The sequence below is a fragment of the Salarias fasciatus genome, chromosome 15 (genome assembly GCF_902148845.1).
Source record: "Salarias fasciatus chromosome 15, fSalaFa1.1, whole genome shotgun sequence".
Classification (NCBI taxonomy): Eukaryota; Metazoa; Chordata; class Actinopteri; order Blenniiformes; family Blenniidae; genus Salarias; species Salarias fasciatus.
The window spans coordinates 18,656,864-18,670,248 of NC_043759.1; positions in this window are offsets into that span (position 1 = coordinate 18,656,864).

Genomic DNA, 13,385 nt, shown 5'->3' on the forward strand with positions numbered 1-13,385 from the left:
ACCAGGAAATTAGGGAAACAGATGGCCTTCCTCTTTCATAAATGCAACCTTTTGCACCAAATCGCACCTCTTGCTTACTTGCTTAGTGCTCCAGCGAGGGTCAGGGTATCCCGTCCCGGTGCGTTGAGCCGACCAGATGAACCAGGTTTCTCCAGTGCTGGTGATCTTGTGCCAGCTGCTCTGCATCCTCCACAGCAACTTCGTGTTGAAATCCAGCCATCGGGTCCGGGGCTTCCTTCGTGGTCGTCTCCAGCCTGAGGCCTTTGGGTCAAACTGGAGAATGGCTCGTGTCTGATGTTCTGGGGTTAGACGAAGGACGTGGCCCAGCCAGCGGGTGCAGCATTGTGCGACCAAGGAAGATGCTCGGGGCTGGCCTGTGCGGGCTCTGAGCACTTCACTGGAAACTCGCTGGGGCCACCTGATGTTCTCGATGGTTCTCAGAGCCCTGCCATCAAAGCCATCGATTGTTGCGGCCAGAGTGTCGCTCAGGGGCCACGTTTCTGGGCCATAAAGCAGGATGGAGAGTACGGCTGGTTTGTAAATCTGCAGCTTCGTCTTGTGTGAGACGGTCTGGTGCCGCCAGAGTGGTTTCCAGAGGGACTGCAGAGCAGATGCTGCCAGGGCTCATCTGCAATCAATCTCTGGTTTGAGGTCCCCGCTGTCTGTCGCCATAGAACCTAGGTACACAAAGTTCTTGACAGGCTCTACCATGTCGCTCCCAATTTGCATGGGAGGTGGATCTGGTCCATCACCGACATACATGAGCTTGGTTTTAGTCCAGCTCACTTGGAGGCCAAGCTGTGCTGCCTCCTCACTGTAAATGCCCAGAGCGTCTCTCAGGTGACTGTAGGTTGTGCTGAGCAGGATGGTGTCGTCAGCGTATTCCAGGTCCATCAGGTGGTAGTTGCCGAAGGACTACTCATAAGAAAAATTATGGTACCTAAAATAAAAAGTATACAGCATGCTTTAAAGGTGTTAGTAGACAGATTTTATTGCCTTTTAGCAAAGCCAGGCTAGTAGCTTATCCCCGTTTGCCGTCTTACTGCTGCATCAAGCCATTTGCCTGCAGGATTCCGCTGTGAAGTTACTGTATAGATGTCAGGGCATCTCTGGTTTTCTTTTCTAATATGTAACAAAAAAGCACTTTCACTCAAACCTGTGCTTCAAAAGTCAAACTCACGGCAATTCTCTTCATCAGCTTATGATCCAGGTTCACTGACATGTGAAAGAAATCGTGCTGGAAATCTGTTTAAAAAGCTGTAGTCAGCCTTGAAAGATTAAAAAAAAAAAAAGTACCACAGCTCAAAGACACACAAGTTATAAGATTCTAGATAGATTTACGTGTTTAGGCAAGCGATGACAGATTTATTTAGCACAGATTTAACTTTCTTATTGTCCAGGAGGCCATTATCATCACCGCAGCTTTGTTTTGTTTCAGATCTCTCGGCACCGATTCAGATTAAAGGGACAGATAAATCAATAGACATTTCATTATAACGAATGCCACATTTTAGAGGAGCACGTTGAGGAAACTAAATGAAAACCAGTAAAGCCGTAAAGAGGATTTTCTTTTCTGATAATGAAATCTGTGAAGGGGTCAATTAAGAAGACTATTGGTAACATAACATGCCAAAGGTGAGATCTGAATATTTGGAAGACTTTGATGAAAAATCCAGTCAATGAGAGTCATTTAATGTTGAATTATTTAGCCTCCTGGATCCTTTGGTTCATGGCTGCAGCACACCGGGCTCATGTGGAGGTATTTTCACAGGCAGAGGTCAGATGGAGTCACGTTACTGTTGGCGTCTTTATTGATTTTAGACTTCACAAAAACAGGAAATGAAAAGCACCACTTAACAACCACATGAATTATTGGTTTAGTGCTGACAGGATATTTTTTTATTGTGTAGACACAGGTGCAAATGATAGCAATACGAGTAGCAAACAGAAACAAAAAGTATGTTTTGTTTTTTTTTCTCCCTATTTGACTTTTACAAAATAAAGCTTGGTAAAGCACACGAGAAGCGGCAGTTATTTGGGTCTATACATTGAAACACTCACATGTCCAGCAGTGCTGCGTTGGAGACGAACCAGTTGGAGGGAAAGTGCGGCCAAGAGTCCATCCAGCTCAGCCCGGCCGGAGTCAGAGGTCACCGAGTAAATCAAACAACAGCCAGACGAGACTGTGAGAAACAACGATCCGTGTGTGTACGTGCACACGTGACAGAGAAAATAGGAGATAAAGCGGTGCTAAGAAGACTAGAATGAGTGTGTATGGGCATGCATGTCTGTAATCATGTCTTTGTGTTAGTGGAAAGCTTGACTTAGCTTCTAGTATTCCGTGTCAGGCGTTTCGGGGCTGTGTTGCTTTAAGAGATTAAAAATAGCAACCATAAGCAAAACCCGATCTTCTTGATTATTAGACAACACAATCATAATAATTCATACATGTGGAACAAACCAACCACAGAGACTTTCCGTGATATCAGATGCCAAACAACTGGCAGGCCGCAGCAATAAATCATATTCATCTCTAAACTTAAGTGTTTATGCCTAGTTATGTAAATAGTTTTCCAGCTGGAGCAGGGAAAGCACTGGAATACAGATTAGCTTGTAGCCGGGACAAGATCACAGAGAGGGAGGGGCAGACAGTCATTTGACAGCAATCAAAATAATGTCGATTTCTCAGGAAAGAAGTCAGAAATCCATGAGCAGAATATTAATGTTTTGTTTTTTTTTAATCCAAGGAGATTTGCATCACATTAAATTAAGTACAGCTACATTTGAGGGACTGACATTTGAGGTAGTAGCAGCTACATAACAGACAGTATTCCACAAACTACCTGGTAACGGCACTGAGGCCCCATTTACACAACGTTTTCAAATGAAAAAGCAAAACTTTCATGGTATTTTTGGTGTCTGTTTCCATGACAGCAGTGCTCAGACTCACTGAAAATGCCGTTTTCTGAAACTGGCCTCCAAGGTGCAACTTTTTGGACAACGCTCGGTTGCTGTGTAAATGTGGAAAACATCGGAAACGCTCCGGCTCTGACTCTGTAAGAACCTAAAAATGATGCATTTTCACTTGAAACATTGCTGCGTAAGCGAGGCCTAAAAGTATAGAGTTGCTTTATTTTTTTTTTATGAGAAAAAGGATTCAGCTGCACTGCTTGGAAGCAGAAGGAAAGATTTAAGTTGACCTTAACTGGTAACAGAGGCAATGCGGCAAGGCAGGCATCAAGGTGTAAGTCTTTTTTTTTTTTTTTTAAGAGACAATAGAGTTACATCTCTAACTCTCACCAAGAAGTAAAATCAATTTTGCTGTTCTCTTTTCACACAAATAACCACAGGAAGTCTCTGCAACTTGCAGCGTAGTCCTGATGCAACGGGCTCTTGGTCGACACCTGGTATGATGCACTCAGCTCAAATCCTTCATTCTTTCTAGTAACAAAACACAATCATGTAATATCAATACAGTTAAAGAACGATGAAGGTTGAAAATGTGTGAGGTTTAAAAAGTGAGACTGTTTTTCTGGGTTTTTTTTTTTTAACAGCAGAGTTCCATGTGTGTAGCTGATTGCCGCATCATGTTTCATATGAACTTTACTCTGAAGTAGGTGCAAAATGTGAACGCACTGCACACACGTTTAAATGGATCAATACACATTTGTTTCTGAATCTCCACAGTTATCAAAACCTTACCGAGTGCCACCAGTTCAGTAATCAAACAAACATGGTTGCATGATTCTTCTTCTTCTTGTGGGCTATGATACTGAATAAAGGAGAAAAAAAAAACCATATCATAGTGAAGTTTGGCATTTTGGGTATAAAATACTCTCCTTTAAAACATTAATCTCACATACTTGATTTGTCATTATTCGTGCACTCTTGAGTAAACACTGTCTCCTTAATTTTAAAGTGAAAACAGCTTTGTGAGCAAGAAATTATGAGAACGTTCTTTTGAGTTAAAGTGCATGTTTATGGTGACGAAATTCCCTCCGGGCAGGTTTGAGATATCGCGTTACTGGGAATGGGACCCCATCATGAAAACATCATTTCTGGCTCTGAAAGCATCACTACAGTCACCAATCAAAGCGAGAAAACTCAGCGTAAAGGGGAACTCTTATGGGAAATGGTTTTTTAAATCAAACTGTCATAGCCTGGCATGGAATAAGAGAAACAGATATATTTTACCACATCACTGTTGGAAGAAGTTACCCTGAGAGTCTCATCTCCCCTCCACACACACACACACACACACTGCATGTGCTCTACTCGGCCCGCCCCCTCTGGGGGTGAGTGTTCAGTCAGGTTCCACTATAGGAGAAGAAGCCCATACATACAGGCACATTCTATGGTTCTGCATTTCATGCGGACATTGCACTGACTTGCGTTCATTTCTGACAGAATTGCTCAAAACATTCGCAACGATTACTTGCTTTCCCCGAACCCTAACATACACACACACACACACACATGCACACTGAATGACAGCTTGAGAAGAAGAGGTTGCAGCAATGAGGAATATATCACATTCTTACACACTCAAGTTGATATCATTTAATTTTCTCTTTGATAATACTGCAGCAACACACAAGAAAACACACTTCAGCTATTAAACTCAATCCAGATTGAACTGGTTGTAATTGCCATCATCATTAATACATATGTGATGAGGAAAACATTTTTGCTCTTATCGCCGGTGCAGCTGGTGCTTATCGTGCCGTTTCGCTTGTCTTGGCTCCAGAGGTTTGGTATTTAAAGCTTCACGATGGAGAATAGTGCTTTCTTTGGAGCTTTCCCCAGACTGCCTACAGAACAACCAGGTTTCAAGGCTTTCTGCGTGTGTGTGTGTGCGCGCACATTACTGTTACGGGGAGCTAAATGTTCTTAGATTATGGGAACCTGTCTTCACTGTGAAGACAGAAAATAAGTCCTCTTAAAGAAAACCATCAATAACTCTGGTGAAGACGTGTTTTACTGTTTGGCGAGCCTGCAGGAAATGAATGTAAGTCAGTGTAATGTCACCGGAAGGTAACATGTACAAAACATTCACGTGTGTGTGTGTGTGTGTGTGTGTGTGTGTGTGTGTGTGTGTGTGTGTGTGTGTGTGTGTGTGTGTGTGTGTGTGTGTGTGTGTTTCTATACTTGTGGGGACCAAATGTCCCCACAAGGATAGGAAAACCTGGCACGATGTGCCTTGTGGGGACCTTTTTCCGGTCCTAATGAGGGGAAACAGTGTTTTCTTGACCATGTTGTTGTTACTGAAAAAAGTGAAAGTGCGAAAACATTTCTTTAGGGTTAGGCATTGTTGTGGATTGGGTTAGGGTTAGGATAAGGGTCAGGGTTAGCATTAATTAATGCATTATGTCAATGAGTGTCCTCACAAGGATAGAAATACGAACCCGTGTGTGTGTGTGTGTGTGTGTGCGTGTGTGTGTGTGTGTTCTCGTATTTCTATCCTTGTTGGGGCCAAATGTCCCCACAAGGATAGCAAAACGTGAAACGACGTGCCTTGTGGGGACCTTTTTCCGGTCCTAAGTAGGAGAAACAGTGTTTTCTTGACCATGTTGTTGTTACTGAAAAAAGTAAAAGTGCAAAAACATTTCTTCAGGGTTAGGCTTTATTGTGGTGTGGGTTAGGGTTAGGGTAAGGGTCAGGGTTAGGGGCTAGACATGAATGGGAGTCAATGGACGGTCCCCACAAGGATAGAAATACAAGACCGCGCGTGTGTGTGTGTGTGTGTGTGTGTGTATCGTTCTCCGTGGATCGCCACCTTGTCACGGTGGAGAACCTTGTGTGTTCCAGTGAACCTGAGAGCGATGCCGTCGGGGGCTTTTAGCTCCTGGTAGGGTCACACATGGCAGTGAGGTCGAAGGGGAGGTTCCAGACCAAGAGCGATCTAAAGATCCAAAGATCCAAAGACCTCAACGGCGGGAGTGGCGGAGGATGACACCATGCGTCACAACGGCACTGAAGGCGGATGAAGGCTGCAACAGAGAGAGGTCTCTGGTCGTCATGGTCACCATGCCTCTGGATTCAGGCCCCTCTCTGCCAAGGATCGTGTGGTGGCTGCAGGCGCATCAGTCTCCCCGCGTTAAAAGACGTCACGCGCAGGCGTCCTCCCAAAGGAACCCATCAGACAAAGTCCTGTGGCGATCAGGAAGTGGTAACGGGGACAGGACAGTGAAGTCTGGGAGTCCTTAGCCAAGGACAATATAAAAACAAACCTAAAGAAGTGCCGCATAGAAAGCTTCGGAAGATGTGGCAACCGACAGGGCGACCTGGAGAAACATTGTCTGTGAGGGCGTCGCACAGTACAATGCTGACCTCCATCTTGCTGCACAAGACAAACGCAGACTCAGGAAGGAGAGAGCAACCACCAAACAGGCCCAACCCAAACCCACCACCACTGCATTCCCCTGCCCACATTTCAGCAGAATAATCGGGTCCAGAATCGGCCTCTATGCCCACCTGAAGACCCACAAGAGCCAAGCGGGAGGACAGTCATACTCGACTACGAGTGACTGCCGATGATGATGGCGTGAACTTTGTTTCTCAGGTTCTGAAAGTGCTCAACCACTACAGAAAAACCAAGGCCGGGCTGTAACTTTCACTTTTACACACATTCAGGATGTGATTGTTATCGCTATGAGCCATAACGGGGTCAAAGCCGTCATATAATAAGACATTAGCTTGCAGTTTGGAGGCTGACGCTGCCGACGAGCTCACGAGCAAGATGAACCAAACGTGTGTTTTTCACATCTGCCTGTTTCTGTTTACAACGCCCAGGGAGGTGCTGAAAGGTTATGATGCCTTTAGCCCAGATGGCGACGCAGCAGGAGGAAATACCTGTTTGTTGTCTGACTACAGGTACCTGGTTCATTTGTTCCTGTGTATGCTGGGTGGAGATTTCTTTGTGACTTAATTATTTTGCATTACGACACGCCAACGTTTGTCAAATACGTAAAAGAAGACAAGGAATGTGTGATGTGTGGCAACACTTCCTTGTGACTTTCATAACGGCGTTAATATGTTCATAAGTTTCAAATGATTTCATCACTTCATCCTCTTTTTTGCAAACGTTTGGTTCACTCCCTTCCTCCTGTGGGATAATGGTTGTATGTAATGAGCATTCATTCCCAGCACCGATATCTGAAGGGCTCATTTAGAGCTAAATTTAAAACAGCAAGGTGCCACTTTATGTTAGTGTCTGTTTGTGTGTGTCTGTATCAGTCGTGTGTGTGTATTGCACTTCAATGTGTGTGTCTGTGTGTGTGTGTGTAAAGGAGCAGAAGCGCCAGTTGTGCAATCACATCCTGGTAAAAGCAATATTGCTTTGCTCTCTCTCGCCTCCGTCCCGGCCCCCTGCTAACACGCCTATTCTTACCTGGCTTGTAATAATAGTGATTATCACATTGTAGCAGCAAACACACCTGCCAGCTCTCTGCTCGTGCCAAACACACACCTGTATGTGGTTAAGTATAGCTTTGTTGCGATACAGGGAAACAGAAAGTTTAAGTGGCCTCAAGAAACGATCATGTGGATGTGGGCACGTTTAGCACTGGGCTTTACGGCGTCATATATCATCTCATGCATACGGCTGGACGACACTGATAATTTGTGTGTTACCGCTTCCTGAAGGCTCCATAAACCTGCTAATGCTGCTCCTGGATTGTTAATGAAAAAGCTGTTACGGGGAGGAAATGGTTTAGTAGCTACGTGATGGAGGACTCTCCGTCTCTTAAACTGCTTCCAGACGCCGTCTCCGCCACAACAGGTCGTCCGCAGACACACACCACTGCAAATGTTTTGGCGAGTTACGCCTGATTAGTGCTGCTGGTTTGAGAATCACGAGCAGACCGGGATAGGTCTGCACACTCAGGTTTTTGTTGGTCACAGTTACACAACGTTGTCCCCAACCGGAGAGACACCTAAACAAACTTATCATAAACTTTACAGTGAGACACAGCTGCTCTCCTCTCATTAAATTCAGCTGCTGTTTGTTTTATTATTTTTGTCTTTCACCAACAACGTGTTGTGATTACATGTCCTTTATGAATGCCTAAAGACTTAGCATGGCCTCTGAAAAACATGTGCAGTAGGCTATACATGATAAATCTTTCAAGGTCCAGTTTACAACCGTGGAAACTGTCCTGCTAAAAAACTTTATCATGTGATCTTGAACAATAAAAAGTGCTTTCTGGATTCATTCTGTAAACTGATTATTTAACTTGATCATAGTAACCTTTACTTACTGCAGTTTTTCTCTATCATGACTTATATGGTATATATATAAACAAAAGTATCTGCCTCCGTCGTGTCATTGCGTGAAAGAGGCATTTCAGCCCAAACAACCTCAATTCACTTTGTAATCTTTTGCTTTGGTGGTTCGAGTTTGGTTTGGCAACCAGAACGGCTTGGTAAAAGTTTCATAAAGCTCACAGTCGCGGTCGAAATAAACGAATGTTGCCTTTTGGAAAAAAGGCGGTATTCAAACCGAGGTCCCTGGCATCAGACTGAGCACTTTGTGAATTCAGCCATCTCTCCCAGCATAACATGTTTGCAGCTGGGGCATGAATGTGGACTCTTTATCTGCTTCATCTGTAATGTGGTTTTTATTCTGATGAATCTTTTCATTTCGGGATGAAAAAAACCCCCAAATGTTTCAATTTTCATGATCATTTTTGCTGAACTGATTGTGCAGAAAATACTGAGAGATTTAGTTCTAGAGAGCAAACGCAAATCGGCAGTATATACTGAAACAAGTCAATTTAAATGCTGTAGCACATCATGTACAAGAATAGGTGGCAACTTTGCCGTTCAGAAAGTGATATAGTACCATAAAACAAGTGTACAGATTGAGCCATCAGAAGGAGAAGAGAGGTTTCTACACCATCCAGAGGCGACAGGCCCTCCCATTTCCTGGTGTTCAGTAAGAACCAGCATACATGGGAAACATGCAACATGCATGTCTGTGTGTGTACTTGAGAGGTGCGTGTATGTGCACGTGTCGTTGAGACATGTGCATGTAGTGTGTTTGCACAGCAAACAGTGCAATCCTCTCAGGTCGGTTGTGATGTGCCAACCCACACACTGAAAACCCAAGTTGAGAAGTGGTTTCGCCTGCTATACTGTAAATATAGACTCAGGATGGTGGAAGAGAAGTCCTGGGCTCCTGCTGAGAATATTTCTTGGTTACAGTCTTAATGATGAAATTTGATTGAATTTTGTGATATTTTAACACGATAAGGGATTCCAGATATCTGTAGGAACTCATTGGAAATCTGGCATTTTGATCATACCCTACTATAATAGATGATATTCTGCTGTCAAAGTTGTCAATAAATCTGGTTTTATAACTTCAACTTGTCAAGGTCATGTCAAAAGGAAACTTTATTGTATCCCAGGGGCAATTTGTGGTACAGTCAGCAGTAAAAACATACATAAAAGGAAAACACAACTCAACTCTACACACACTGGAGACTGCACTCACTAAACTGTTTACAGTTTCTGAGCTGAAACAAAAGAGTTCTTGTGTCTGCTGCATCGGCACATAGGTAAACTGAACCCACGACCTGACGGTCACAAGTAAAACACTGAAGACGCAGGAAAGCTGCAGCCAGTCAGGATTTCCTGCACTTTTGAAAGAGTAATGTGCAATTTTGCTGCAGTCCTTTTTTTTTTTTAATCATTGATCAGACAAAAGAAAAAGTAAGAAAATCTTTTTTGCATCATGACACATATAGACAATTCTGTAATATATGTTGCAACAAGGTAAATAATATTTGAATTATTTACCTATTTATTTGATCATATTTTGTAATTATAAATTATAAGTTAAAAAAGGAGGTTAGGGAGAGGCATCAACGGCCAATGTTGCTTTCATGATCCTGAAGTTCTCTTCTCTGCAGAGGCCGCCCAACACTTTAAGAGCGACTCTGCTTTAACGATAGATACATCCGTTAAGAAACATTTTGTCTGTTAAGATTTATCAGAAATTTGAATTTTCAGAAAGAGTCTGAGTGGCAACATCAGCATTCCCAGTCAGACCTCTCAGACTAACCAGGGACTCAAACATATCGATCTGAACAAGAGAGACTTCCCTTCAAGACTCACATACCGAGGACCCATAACTCAAATTTAAAACTAGATTGAGCTGGTTGTTTGTAAAGCGCTTACAATGGCAAACGCTTTTAAAACAGAACATGTCATTATGTAGTAATTACATTTTAATTGCAGTCAAGTAAACCAAAGCAATGGCGGAACCACAATGGTCAAATAAGCAGCATTTAAATGCTGACTTCAGGCCCATTTTGCCCAATATGTTTGGAGTTTTTGGGTTGTTTTAAATGGAAAAGTTACCCTGATTTTAAAATCTCAACCTCACATGTTTTTCTTACATTGGAAAAAATTTTTTCCCCTTTTTCCTGGTTCCTCTATTCACCTCACCCAGTTTGTTGAATGTTTTTGGTGTTTCAGGTTTTTCTTTTTGGCAGTTCTGCGTCATCTAATAGGCAGTCATGGCTGGTTAAGGGTGTTTGACAAAATAACTGAAATATTTACTCTGTTTCAATGAGCTTTTTTGGGTTTTTTTTAACACACATGGCATGAATGAGCTCAGAAACACAGAACTGCTTTTCCTTCACAAGATCAACGGGAAAAAATCTCTGTGGTTGATTCTGCTTCTTGAGTAAAATGTGGAGTATGAGCCTGAAAAAAGAGGTAAAAGGTAAAAAAAAAAAAAAAAAAAAAAAAAAAAAAGACCCATTAAAAATTGAGGATCCCTTTTCACCTCCTTGTTTTCATGGTTTAACGGACCTCACTGACTTTCAAGAGTTTTAAAGGTGTTCAGGAATTTGTACTTTCACCTGTCCTGTTTTTGTTGTTGTTGTTGAAACAGCTGAAACACTTTGTCATTGTGAATTGTTTCTTTACTTACAGGAACTTATTTTAGTAAATTTCCACCTTGGGCCTCTCGTTCATCTTTCAAATTTTAGCAAAGGTAATAAACGCTCTGGACTGGGACTGATGTCGGGACAATGACAAAGTACATCTTCTATTTTGGGCTTCAGTCATGAGGACAGCAGGAGTTTCCAGCACTGTGGTTATGCTGTCACAGTTTTCCATTAGGGCTGGGTTTTACATCAGATAATGAGCTAAATAACTGTAATTTAAATTGAATTACAGATTTGTTTGTTTCACTGAACTGCCGGGAAAAGAAACAAACTCATATTGTATTTGATTCTAAAAATAAACCTAGTGTACTTCAAGTCAAAGAATAAAGAATCCTTATCTCTGGACCATGTTTTTTTCTTTTATTTCTTTCTCTCTGACTGATGCGTTTCCTGCTGGTTCCCACCAGCTGATGGATGTGACCATTCAAACTCTGACAACTCCAATGTCAGTGAAGGTGAAGTGCAGCATTTATACCGACTGAGCTACTTGTCTTCCTCGCAGCAGATTTATGGCCTTCCACTGTGGGCTCTCAAATGACCCCACAACGTCTCTGAGGTCCAAGGGTTGGGGGTGACGCCTGAACAAAGGCGGGCGGGCTGCTGAGAGGGCTGGTGTGAAGGAAAGAGCAAAAAGTCAGCAGAAAGCTGTAGATCTGACCACAGACTGCAGTCTTTTACATTCTTCACGTTCTTGATTCACGACCCGAGGAGGCTATTTATCATCTTAAAGTCATGAAATCCAAGTTGATTCTCAAAAGGAGTTCGGCGGGATAACTATGTGAAAATAATCGCGTACACACACACAGAGGGACCCACACACACACACACACACACACACACACATACTCACTTTGGAAAGTCTCTCATGTCACTCTGAGGCTATGTTTACACAAGAGGCCCACCATCCTTCACCTCCTCTGGAACCTGTTCAGTCCATCCACCCCATGACCCCACTTTTACCTTCCTCTCCTCCCTTTCAACCGTGCGCTGACCCATCTGTGCAAGATTCACACACACACACTCACACACACCAGCCTTTCTTACTGAGGGGTCATCGAGACGACCCCCAGTTGTTGTGTCACCATCAAAAGTCTGTTAGAGGGAAAGCCAGTAGAAGGGTTGCCCATGGTTTATCCAAGGGTCAGAGGGACGGGCAGCACACCGGCCTCCCCGTCGCCATGGTAACAACCCAGTCTGAACACACAGATCAAAGTTTTAGTGTTTGAATGTGAGAAGTCAAGCCGGCTGATATTTCGCAGTTCCTCTTCTATGAGTTTTGACTTTGCAGTCCCTGCTTCGTAACCTTATCAGCTGCTGCAGATTGGTGTGGTGCGTGTGTGGCGACTTACACAGAGATATGAGTATGATGGCTGCCATTCCGGGATTCCTAACAAAAGACATACAAGTTCAAAAGAACAATGTATGAAGATTAACTTGGTAGAAAATGTGGATTGAGGTGGGTTTAAAGCTAAATTCAGAGAGAGAATCTGACATTAGCATGTTGGATATTCTGTGAGAAAGAGGTGGCGATGTTAATATGTCAAAGTGTAAACAGAAAGATATACTTTTAGATATACTGTTTTTCAATAAATGACTGGAAGGGTTTTGTCAAATATGCAGCCAAAAACAACCCAACGTGAATGAGTCCTATTTTTTCCACATTAACCTATGAATTTTAATTTGTCCACAAGACAAGACTGAGGCATCGTGCTAAGCCGACTTCAGCACAAAAATGCAGTGAAAGTTCTTCATTCTGTGAGGGTGAGTTGGCAAAAACCTTATGGATGAAGCTTAAAGTAAACATTGAAGACACTACAGAAAATTCTCGTCGCCCTTTCTTCATAAATTACAAGTTGTTCATAGCAGTTTTCAAAAAAGATTAGAGTAACATAGTCAGGAAGTACTCATACTTCAGTGTATAGGACAAATATTCAATGATTTTCAAGCTACGGCCCAGCAGAACTCAAAATAGGCTGCATGTGACCACTGAACTAAAATGTGATCGACACCCCTGGTTTTTAGATTACACAGGAGTTTGTTCTCACAGTAAAGTTTAAAAAAGATTCTTTTCTACAGAAGCAAGAAAAAAAAAATAGCTTGGCTAGCTCTGTTGTACATGCTTGACAGCGACCTGAGATAGGTATAACATTAAACCATATTTAAAAAAATTCCGTGAGTTATCAATTGAAACATGTAAGTAACACATTCCTCAAAAGAAGTGAATGCAATGAAAAAGAGGTGTATGATGACGTCATTTAGACGTTTCCTGATTGAGGAGTTGGCAACAATGTATTTGTTTTTAAATGACATCATCATAATTTGACCTAGATATGCAAATGAGTAGCTATACAAATTAGATGATGACATCATTAAGAACATTCCTGACTGAGAAGTTGGCAACAATGTACTTTTTTAAAGCAACAATTT